Raw genomic sequence first — 12,771 nt, 5'->3', positions numbered from 1 at the left:
GAGAAAACTCAGTTTAACGGAGATAGCAATATTTGTCTCTATCCATATGAAGTTTTACCATAATTGGATTGTATTTACAGAGCAAATAGAAATTCAATCAAGATTTATTTCTCCGTAAGTGTATATTGTATGCCCTGATTAGGGGGCTGTGAGTCTAATTTTATCTCGTTACACTAAACCAAATAAGGTCCAATATTGTTATTGCTTCTTTCAGGATAAACCGGACGCAAAAGAAAAAAGTCGATAACCACAAATGAATTGAAACGATAACTTGAACAATTGCACAACTTTCCAAAATACAATTTAAAAAAAAAAAAAAAAGAACACTTAATGAATGAAGATCACACATAGAAATATGGCACTAAACTTATTGAGTTACTAATTAAACTACTGGAGAAGCAAACTCTAGGAGCTCTTTATTACTCTCAAATATTAACATATCAGCTTCTCTCAAAGTTATTAGCACATTTATCCCTTCTCCCCTCGGGGAATCCAAGAAAATGAAGTTGTTCTTCATCGGATTTCTTGCAAGTGTCACTCTTATGGGCTCACCCCATCCAAAATCAATCTTATATACTCCTAAATTGCACAAGCTGCTGCACATATAAAAATCAAATTTACTCTTCTCTGATTTGTTTGCACGCTCTTTGACATTTTCAAATACATGTGAGGCTAGCTGATTTGGATCCTTCGACTTGTCTTGAAGATATTGTTTAGCGTTTCGTAGTTGAGCAACGAAGTGGGGCCATTGTATCTCATCTTGTTGGGAATAAACCCCGTAAAAATAGTATTCATGGTATTAGTGATAAACGCAGAACACTAAGTTATGGTTAAATCAGCAAGAATAGAAATGCAGCAATAATGACACCAAGATTTTACGTGGAAACCCTTCTGAATAAGGGAAAAAACCACGGCTAAGAAGAGCAACTGATATTACTATAGCGAGGAATTTTACACTGTGTAGTAACGAGTAAAAATACTCCTAAGACCACTACACCCTCAAAAGAAATAAACACTCTTTTGCTTTTTCCACCTCACTACAATATCTCTCACACTCTATTTTTCTTCACAAACTATTTTCTTATAGTTTATGGAATATCTTGCTCTCTCTTTTCTCTCTTTGTTGGTGTGTAGAAATGAGAGTTAAAGCTCTCTTTTTATAGCCAAAACCTCACTCTCTAAAGCCTACAATATTTGACAATTTACACATCCTTTTCACAATTTCAACAAGGTTGGCTACCAAACCAAACCAAGTCAATAAAATTGGCTACCAACTCATTTGAATGAGATGGAAACCATATCAATCTCCCCCTCCAGTCTCATTCATCTTGAGGAGGTAGCACTATCTTCTAGTTTGAGTGCATGCCGACAAGTTCTTTGCATAGCTCGAACTTGTCTCTTGGTACCACCTTGGTCAACATATCTGCAGGATTTTCAGTCGTGTGAATCTTTTTGACTTGAAGTGATTCGTTCTCCACTTGCTCACGAATCCAATGATATCTGACGTCAATGTGTTTTGTTCTCGCATGGTACATGGAGTTTTTGCTCAGGTCTATTGCACTCTGACTGTCGCAATAGACAACATACTCCATCTGTCGCAATCCAAGTTCTTGAAGTAATCTCTTGAGCCATATCATCTCTTTGCCAGCTTCAGTAACCGCAATATACTCCGCTTCAGTTGTAGATAGTGCGACACACTTCTGCAACTTCGACTGCCATGATATAGCTCCCCCTGAAAAAGTAAACAAATATCCATTAGTGGATTTTCTGTTATCAAGGTCACCTGCCATATCAGAATCTGTATAGCCCTTCAAAATTGGATTTGATCCTCCAAAACATAAGCATTCACGTGAGCTTCCTCTTAGATACCTGAGTATCCACTTTACAGCTTCCCAATGCTCTTTTCCTGGATTTTCGAGAAATCTGCTAACAACACCGACTGCATGAGCAATATCTGGTCGAGTGCATACCATTGCATACATCAAACTTCCAACGGCAAAGGAATAAGGAATCTTGGCCATTCTCTCTTTTTCCTCCGTTGTTGTTGGACACATCTTCTTGCTCAACTTCAGATGACCAGGAAGAGGTGTGCGAACCAACTTAGCACTTTTCATATTGAAGCGCTCCAGTACACGTTCTATGTACTTCTCCTGTGACAAGTAAAGTTTCCTTTCGTTTCTCGAACGAGTAATTCTCATGCCCAAAATCTGCTTAGCATGACCCAAGTCTTTCATTGCAAAAGACTTATTCAACTGTTTCTTCAACTCGTCAATCTTAGAAGAATTCCTGCTCACAATCAACATATCATCCACATATAGCAAGAGGATGATAAAATCGTCATCAGAAAATCTTTGTACAAAGACACAGTGATCTGAAGAAGTCTTCTTGTAGCCTTGCTCCCCCATAACAGACTCAAACTTCTTGTACCACTGTCTGGGAGCTTACTTCAATCCATATAGACTCTTCTTAAGTTTGCATACAAGATTTTCTTTACCTTTTGCCTTGAAGCCTTCAGGTTGTTCCATATAAATCTCCTCTTCTAAGTCACCGTGAAGAAAAGCAGTCTTCACATCCATTTGCTCAATCTCCAAATCAAGACTGGCAGTCAAACCAAGAACTGTCCGAATGGAGGACATTTTTACGACAGGAGAAAATATTTCGTCAAAGTCAATACCTTTCCTTTGACCAAATCCCTTGACAACCAATCTAGCTTTGTATCTGGGCTTCAAACTATGTTCTTCAACTTTAACTTTGAACACCCACTTATTCTTCAAAGCTCTCATGCCCTTAGGCAATTTCACCAAATCATAAGTATGGTTCTCATGCAGAGATTTCATCTCATCTTGCATGGCTTCAATCTATTGATCCTTGTGCTCATCTTCTATGGCCTCCGCATAACATTCAGGTTCTCCCCCATCAGTGAGTAATACATATTCATTGGCTGAATAACGGGAGGAAGGAGTACGAGGTCTAGAAGACCTCCTGAGTGGAATATCTAACTCGTCCACAACTTCGTGAGTAGGAGCATCTACCTCATCAACATTAGCATTGTTATCCCCATCACCATCAATATGTTGATCTGGAATATGGTTCTGGGCATCACCATCATCATTGAGCCCACCAGTGTCATCCCCATTTGTATGAGGAACTTGATCAAGATTAACTAAACCTTCAGAACTTGAAGATTTTAACTTCTCTGCTTTGTTAATATCTTCAATGGTTTGATCCTCCACGAAGATAACATCACGACTTCTCACAACCTTCTTCTCAATTGGATCATATAGCCTGTAACCAAACTCATCAAGGCCATAACCAATGAAGATGCACTGCCTTGTCTTGGCAGTTAATTTTGACCTCTCATCTTTAGGCACATGTACAAAAGCTTTGCAACCAAACACTTTCAAGTGGTCATAGGAAACATCCTTGCCATACCAAATTTTGTTTGGAACATCACTTTGCAAAGCAACCACAGGGGATAGATTAATAACATGTGCGGCGGTCAACAAAGCCTCACCCCAAAAGGAATTCGGCAACTTTGCTTCAGAAAGCAAACATCTGACTCTTTCTATCAATTTCCTCTTCATCTTTTCTGCTAAACCATTAAGCTGAGGAGTCTTAGGAGGAGTCTTCTGGTATCTGATACCCTGTTGTTTGCAGTATTCGTCAAACGGTCCACAATATTCACCACCATTATCAATACGAATACACTTCAGCTTCTTTCCAGTTTCTCTTTTAACTGAAGCCTGAAACTGCTTAAAGACACCCAACACTTGGTCTTTAGTCTTTAAGATGTAGACCCAAAGTTTCCTTGAACAATCATCAATAAAGGTAGCAAAATAAAGTGCACCACCCAAAGTTCTTGTCTTCATTGGACCACATAAATCTGAATGCACCAACTCAAGCAACTCTGTCTTTCTTGAAGGAGGATGAGACTGGAAAGAAACTCTTTTTTGTTTTCCAGCCAAGCACTGCTCACGTTTTTCTAATTTTGCACTTTCAAAATTTGACAACAATTTCTTCTTGGCCAGAACATTTAGTCCTTTCTCGCTAATGTGGCTAAGCCTCTTATGCCATAACGTTGAAGAGTTATGGCTCTCAACGGCATTCACCATATCAACACAGGTAGAGTCCGTAGTCCAGTATAGACCACGACGCTTTTCCCCACGAGCCACAATCATGGAGCCCTTAGTGAGCTTCCACTTTCTAGCACCATTGGTACTGACATATCCCTCATCATCCAAAACACCAACAGAGATCAAGTGCAAACGAATATCAGGTGCATGATTTACATTGTTTAAAACTAGTTTAGTTCTAATACTAGTTTCCAAGCAAATCGTTCCAACACCAGCCACCCTAGATACAATCTCATTACCCATACTCAGAGTTCCAAAGTCACCCTGAGTATAGGATGAGAAAAATTCCTTCCTTGATGTCACATGAGATGCGGCACCACTGACCACAACCCAGCTTGACTCATCACAAGCAATATTTATCAGATCCGCATCAAGGACTGTAACAAGATCTTCTGTAGTGACGGTGGCCACACGATTGCCATCTTCTTTTTGTTCTTCCTTGTCTCTATTCTCCTTTTTCAAAATCCGGCAGAACTTCTTTGTGTGCCCTTTCTTCCCGCAATGATAACACTCAATATCTTTAAGTCTGCTTCTGGATTTGCTTCTATTATGTTCTCTATTTTGAGAACCCCGATTCTTGCTTCTCCCCCTAGAGTCAGTCACCAAGACATCTGATGAGGAGGAACCCTGAGATTTTCTTCTCATCTCTTCATTTAGAAGGCTGCTCTTGGCAAGATCCATAGAGATCACACCATCTGGAGCAGAATTTGATAATGAAGTTCTAAGAATTTCCCAAGAATCTGGTAGGGAACCAAGTAGAAACAAGCCTTGAATTTCTTCATCAAATTTAATGCCCATAGCAGATAACTGATTCATGATCCCCTGAAAATTATTCAGATGATCTGTCATCGCGGAACCATCGTGGTATTTTAAACCCAACATCTGCTTTATCAGAAACATCTTGTTGTTTCCAGTTTTCCGAGCATACAAACTTTCAAGGTGCTCCCATAGGGTCCGAGCATGTGTCTCCCCAGAAATATGGTTCAAAACATTATCGTCAACCCACTGTCTAATAAAGCCGCAAACCTGCCTGTGTAACAGATTCCACTCTTCATCTGATTTATTATCAGGCTTTACAGTGGCGAAGACAGGCTGATGAAAATTCTTGATATAGAGCAAATCTTCCATTTTGCCCTTCCAAATGGCATAATTTGTGCCATTCAAGGTAACCATTCTACTAGTGTTGACTTCCATTGTTTATCACAAATACAAATACTATTTATTAGGAGACCAAAGTAATTCTTTTCTGATGTGGAAGTTCAGACTGTGCTGCAACCACAGAGCATACTCAGATAGAACCTTGGCTCTGATACCACTTATTGGGTATAAACCCCGTAAAAATAGTATTCATGGTATTAGTGATAAACGCAGAACACTAAGTTATGGTTAAATCAGCACGAATAGAAATGCAGCAATAATGACACCAAGATTTTACGTGGAAACCCTTCTGAATAAGGGAAAAAACCACGACCAAGAAGAGCAACTGATATTACTATAGCGAGGAATTTTACACTGTGTAGTAACGAGTAAAAATACTCCTAAGACCACTACACCCTCAAAAGAAATAAACACTCTTTTGCTTTTTCCACCTCACTACAATATCTCTCACACTCTATTTTTCTTCACAAACTATTTTCTTATAGTTTATGGAATACCTTGCTCTCTCTTTTTTCTCTTTGTTGGTGTGTAGAAATGAGAGTTAAAGCTCTCCTTTTATAGCCAAAACCTTACTTTCTAAAGCCTACAATATTTGACAATTTACACACCTTTTTCACAATTTCAACAAGGTTGGCTACCAAACCAAACCAAGTCAATAAAATTGGCTACCAACTCATTTGAATGAGATGGACACCATATCACATCTTCCGTCGATGCTATTGATCCAAAGAAATAACAAGCATTTCCAATGGTGTTCCGGGACAATGGTGGGAGAAAACTCATTAAATGGGACAATATAGATGGTTGGAACACGCCTGAATTTATTGTCGTTGATACTGCCAGCTCCACATTTATGAAGCAGTGCTGTGGCAACTTCAACGCGAGTTGGATTCTGCACTTGTGAATTTGTTGAAACAATATCCTTGAGTCTGTCCAAACTAGAGGATGAGAAATGGTACATTCTAGATACGCATCGTTGAGGTTCGCGTACAATATCGCTTAGAACTGGAGGATCATCCATTAGTGGGAAGAAAGAATGTGCATCAAATTGAGTAGATGGTTTGAAATCCGACTCATGTTGAGCTGTAGCAGCCCAATCATTAAGGAATTTACAAAGACTATATCCATCAGCAATCTTGTGTGATAGGCATACACTGACTGCTATTCCACCACAATCGAAATGGCTTAATTGGACCACCAATAAACTTCCGTTTGAGTAACTACTCCAAGGCAAATCTTGTGGGAAGACAACATCAGTAACATCATTGTAGGCGTGGTCGAGAATTTCAGACATCGGACAACTAATTCGTACATTGAGATACTCAGCACCTGTGTCATTGCAATCAACATATTTACAATTATCCATGATTCTCCCGGCAAAGGGATAATAAGAGCACAATACTTTTGAAAGAGAGTTTTCAAGAATCTGGCTTGTGTTATTTGTAGGTTTAGAGTAGAAGGCGGCAATGGGAGAGTATGCAGAACTAGCTATATGATCAATGAAAGAAAGACTGACGACAAAGAAAAGAAGGGGTCGGGGAGGAGGGCTTGATCATCTTTCTGGAAAGAATCATTGATTCAACCATATCTAATTTATTTCAGCTCTTAATTTGTTTTGTACAAATACAATAGGTCGTTTTTTTGAAGAGCCACTTGTACTTCCACACTTATGTACAAATCATTATGTCTTGCTTTTGCTTGGAATTAATTTGTTTAAGTTACAGAAGAAAAGAAGGATCTAGGTGAATCCCATATTACGTAATAATTAATTTTTTTCAACGTGATAGTGGCGTAGATATGTATTCCAGTTATTACGGGGTTGCACCAAGGGTCTGCACTCAGCCCATTCCTATTTGCCCTGGTGATGGATGCACTGACTCATCATATTCAAGGGGAGGTTCCATGGTGCATGCTATTTGCTGATGACATTATTCTAATTGACGAGACAAGAGGCGGCATCAACGAGAGGCTAGAGATTTGGAGACATGCTCTTGAGTCTAAAGGTTTCAAGTTGAGTAGGACGAAGACGGAATACCTCGAGTGCAAATTTGGAGTTGAGCCGACGGAAGCGGGAGTTGAAGTGAGGCTTGACTCTCAAGTCATTCCCAAGAGAGGTAGTTTCAAGTACCTTGGATCGGTTATTCAGGGGATCGGGGAGATTGACGAGGATGTCACACACCGTATAGGGGTGGGGTGGATAAAGTGGAGGTTAGCGTCGGGAGTCTTGTGTGACAAGAAAGTGCCACCGTTACTAAAAGGTAAGTTTTATAGAGCAGTGGTTAGGCCTGCCATGTTGTATGGAACTGAATGTTGGCCGGTAAAGAACTCACACATACAGAAGATGAGAGTAGCAGAGATGAGGATGTTGAGGTGGATGTGCGGGCATACAAGGATGGATAAGATAAGGAATGAAGATATTCGAGAGAAGGTGGGTGTGGACCCCATGGAGGACTAGATGCGGGAAGTAAGACTCAGATGGTTCGGGCACATTCAGAAGAGGAGCACTGATGCACCGGTAGGAGGTGTGAGCGACTGGCTGTAGTGGGCACGCGGAGAGGTAGAGGAAGACCTAAGAAGTATTGGGGAGAGGTGATCAGACAGGACATGGCGCGACTTAGGATTACTGAGGACATGACCCTTGATAGGGAATTATAGAGGTCGATCATTAAGGTTGTAGGTTAGGGGAGAGGGTGAATATTTCTACAGCACAATAGAGGGAGACTATCCAGTTAGGAGTTAGACTAGGAATGTCATTGGTCGTCTATCGATGCTGGGCTTTACCTTCTAGTTGTACTTACCAGCCATCTATTTCGTAGTTCGTATTTAGTATCCTGTATTTCATATTTCATATCTCTTATATATTGTCTTTATTGTTGTTATTTTTATTACGCATTTTTATGGTACTAATATATCATCTCCTGTTGCTTTTTGAGCCGAGGGTCTCCTGGAAACAGCCTCTCTACCCTTCGGGGTAGGGGTAAGGTTTGCGTACATATTACCCTCCCTAAACCCCACTTGTGGGATTATACTGGGTCGTTGTTGTTGTTGTTGTAGTGGCGTAGATATGTATATTGTTTAAATGAAAAACAGATTGACAATCTTGATATAGCATCATTTATTGAGTTCCGTTAATAATAAATGATGTGCAAGAAAGAGAGGAGAGGGCGAAGTCAACTTGGAAACTCCAATCTCCATTCACATGGATCATAATTAATGAACTTAATTTTTCCTTTACAGCTAATGTTATGATACTATCATCCACTTGAAATTGTCTCTTTATAAATTTGAACGTACATATATTGTGCTTATATCATAAAAGATAATTTTTTTTCTTGTTTTACCCTTATTATTTCTAGTCATTTTTTGGCGTTTTACGGTCATAAAATGGAATTCCGCCCGATTCCAATATTTTCTTATGCTATAGTCTACGCTTTCCACATGGGCCCGGACCTTGATCGCCTAAATTTTTTTCGGGCCACCAAAAACCAAAAGGAATCATAGTCACCACCCCGTCATGACCGTTCCTCATTTTTGGTATTACACAGTCATAAAAGTGGAATTCCGCCTGATTCCCAGATTTTCATGTCCTTTAACCTATGCCTTCCGATGGGCTCGGGACCCTTGACCCAGATTGCCTAAATTTTTTTCAAGCCATCAAAGAGGATCTAAGGAACCATAATTACTGCCCCGCCATGACCGTTCCTCATTTTGAAGCGTTTTACGGCCATAAATTTAAAATTTCGCCAGATTCCCAAATTTTCGTGTGTTATAGCTCGCGCCTTTCACATGGGCCCGGGCCCCAAGACCCGGATCACCTAAAAAATTTTCTAGGCCATCAAAAACGACCTAAGGAGCCATAGTCAATGCCTCGCCATAACCTTTCCTAATTTTTGGCATTTTACGGTAATAAAATCGAAATTCCGTCTAATTCCCAAATTTTCGTGTGCTATAGTCAACGCCTTCCGCATGGGCCTGGGCCCCCGGACAAAGATCGCCTAAAAAATTTTGGGGCCATAAAAAACGACCAAAGGAACAATAGTAACCACCCCGCCATGATTGTTCCTCATTTTTTGGCGTTTTACGGTCATAAAATTAAAATTCTACCCGATTCCCATATTTTCGTGTTCAATAGTCCACGCCTTCCGTATGGGCCCGTGCACCCGGACCGGGATAGCCTAAAAATTTTATGGGCTAACAAAAACGACCTAAGGAACCATAGTTACCGCCCCGCCATAACCTTTTCTCGTTGTTTGGCTATTTGCGGCTATGCCTTCCGCATGGGCCCGGGCCCCCAGACCCGAATCGCTTAAAAATATTTTGGGCCATAAAACGACCTATGAAATCATAGTCACTGTTCCGCCATGACCGTTCCTCTTTTTTTGGCGTTCACGGCCATAAAACTGAAATTGTTTTCGATTTTCAGATTTTCCTGCGCTATAGCCCACGCCTTCCGCATGGGCCCGGACCTGGATCGTCAAAACAATTCGGGCCATAAAATATGACATAAGGAACTATAGTCACCGCCCCTCTATGATCGTTCTTCATTTTTTGGTATTTTACGGCCTTAAAACTAGAATTCCACCAATTCCAAGATTTTCGTATGCTATAGCCCACCCTTTCTACATGGGACCGAGCCCCGAGATCCGGATCTCCTAAAAAAAATTTGGGCCATCAAAAAGAATTAAGGAACTATAGTCACCGCCCCTCGATGACCGTTCCTCATTTTCTAGCATTTTACGGCCACAAAACTAGAATTATACCTGGTTCCTAGAGTTTCGTGTGCTATAGCCCATGCTTTCCGCATAGGATCGGGCCGCCGGACCCGGGTGTCTAAAAAATTTTGTGGTAATAAAAAATGACCTAAGTAACCATAGTCACTGCCCCAACATGAATGTTCCTCGTTTTTTGGCGTTTTACGGCTATAAACTGAAATTCCGCTCGATTCTTAGATTTTTATGTGTTATAGCGCTCACCTTCTGCATGGCCCCAGGACCCCGGATCCGGATCACCTAAAATTATTCCAGGCCATAAAAAATGACCTAAGGAACCATAGCCAACACCTCGCCATGATCATTCCTAGTTTTTTGGCGTTTTCTGTAATAAAACCAGAATTCCACTCGATTCCAAGATTTTTGTGTGCTATAGCTCACGTCTTCCGCATGGGTCTGGGCCCCAGACCAGGATCTCCTAAAAAAATTTTGGGCCATAAAAAACTGCCTAAGGAACTATAATTACCACCTCTCCATGACCGTTCCTCATTTTTGGCGTTTTACGGTCATAAAATTAGAATTCTGGTCGATTCCGAAATTTTCATGTGTTATACCACGCCTTTCGCAAGGGCCTGGGTCCTCGGACAAGGATCGCCTAAATTTTTTCGGGCCATAAAAAATAACCTAAGGAACCATAGTCACCACCCCACCATGATTGTTCCCTGTTTTATGGCCGTAAAGTTTTCTGGCATTTTACGGTCATAAAACTAGAACTCTGCCCGACTCCTAAATTTTCGTATGCTATAGCCCATACGTTCAACATGGGATTGAACTTCCGGACCCGGATCGCCTAAAAGTTTTTTGCGCAATAAAAAATGACCTAAGGAACCATGTCACCGCCTTGGCATGACTGTTCCTCATTTTTTTGGCGCTTTACGGTCATAAAATGGAATTCAGCCAGATTCCTATATTTTAGTATGCTGCCTTCCACATTCGCCGGACCTGGATCGCCTAAAAAATTTTCGGGCCATAAAAAAACGTCTTAAGGGACCACAGTCACCGCCCTGTCATGACCGTTCCTCATATTTTGGCATTTCACGGTCATAAAACTGGAATTTCGCCCGATTTCCAGATTTTTGTGTCCTTTAACCCACGCCTTCCACATGGGCCCGAGACCCCGGACCCGAATCACCTAAAAAATTTGCAGGCCATCAAAAAGGACCTAAGGAACCATAGTCACCACCCCTCCATGACCGTTCCTCGTTTTGTAGCGTTTTACGGCTATAAAATTGAAAGTTCGCCCGATTCCCAAATTTTTGTGTGCTATAGCCCACTCCTTCCGCATGGGCCTTTGCCCCCAAACCAGGATCGCCTACAATTTTGTTGGACCATCAAAAACGACCTAAGGAACCATAGCCACCACCCACCATGACTATTCCTCGTTTTTTGGCGTTTTACGGCCATAAAATTAAAATTTCATCCGATTCTTAGATATTCGTGTTCTATAGTCCACAGCTTCCGCATGGGCCCATGCACCTTGACCGAGATACCATATGATCTTTAATTCTTTTCTAGTGTTTTTCTGGAAGGGAGACGTGTAGAGAACCATCAGGATAAATTTAGGATTAATTTATTTCAGAGCCAATTACAGTCTATATTGAGGAGTGAGGAGCATATACATATCGCCAGCAGTATATGTTTTGTAGATTCTAACTCTGAACTATATTTATCTATATCTGTATTATTATATTAAAATCACGAAGGTCTTTAGCGAAATATCGCTCGCCATTTTTACCTTCTAAAATAAATTTTATATTAGATAAAATAGTCATTTAATTATTTTCTAATATTTAGGAGTATTAAATCAACTAAATTTTAACTATTAAAATCTAATTTCCTTATTTAGACTATGTAGGAATCTAATATATAAGGTCATTAAATCCCACGAAAATAAAAAGTAGCTTCGAAATACCCTAACAAATCACCAAAGCATAATTCCCCCAAGAAAGTTCATGATTGCAGAAAAAAGTCAAAGATTTATAGTCTGGAACCCTCAACAACATAACAAGGCTGGTGCAAAAAAAGAAGCATATGAGTTTTGCATGTCCGAAAGGCCTTCTAGCTCAGGTTCTTCCAAATGTCCACAGAAGTATCTTTTGTTTTATTTTGTTGTCAAATTTTAATTGGCCAAACTTATATTCAGAGAGCAGTTTCCATGATTAGTAGCTAATTGTAGAGTTTTCTTTCAAATAGTTGTATAGGGGTAGGTGCCATTCTCCTTTTTATATTTTTGCATAAACAGTTATTATTTGATAAATGTAATCCGTGTATATATTTCTCTAGAACGGGAGTGTTGACATAGATAGGCTATATTACTGCCTAAACTAATTATATTCATTAGCTTCCGACCAAAAAAATAGATAGGCTATATTACTACCTAAACTAATTATATTCATTAGCTTCCGACCAAAAAAATATGATATGTTCATTAGCATGGAACGTATTGTTTGTCTTTTTTACCTTTTAAATACATAATTCATATTGGATAAAATTATAATTTAATTACATTCCTAATATGTAGGATTTTATAATTGGTTGCATTCCTAATATTTAGAACTTTGTAAGAAATTCTAATACTTGGAGTGTTAAATGAGTAATATTATTTATCCGCGTTTAGATCTTCTTGAAGTTGTAAGCATATTAACAACAAAAATGAGCAACATTATTATTTTTCCAAGTTTATTCTTGTAGAAGTTGTTAAACCAAGCAAA

The 12,771-nt window shown here is 39.8% G+C and overlaps 1 pseudogene; it reads right to left on the bottom strand.

Annotated features, from left to right (window-relative positions):
- Positions 1 to 382: 382 nt before the first annotated feature.
- LOC142180666 (acylsugar acyltransferase 3-like) lies at positions 383 to 6,927 on the bottom strand (annotated as a pseudogene).
- Positions 6,928 to 12,771: the final 5,844 nt, after the last annotated feature.

This window comes from Nicotiana tabacum, chromosome 5, assembly GCF_000715075.1.
Source record: "Nicotiana tabacum cultivar K326 chromosome 5, ASM71507v2, whole genome shotgun sequence".
Lineage (NCBI taxonomy): Eukaryota > Viridiplantae > Streptophyta > Magnoliopsida > Solanales > Solanaceae > Nicotiana > Nicotiana tabacum.
Note: the sequence above shows the minus strand (reverse complement) of the source record. Positions and strands in the feature narration are given on the sequence as shown.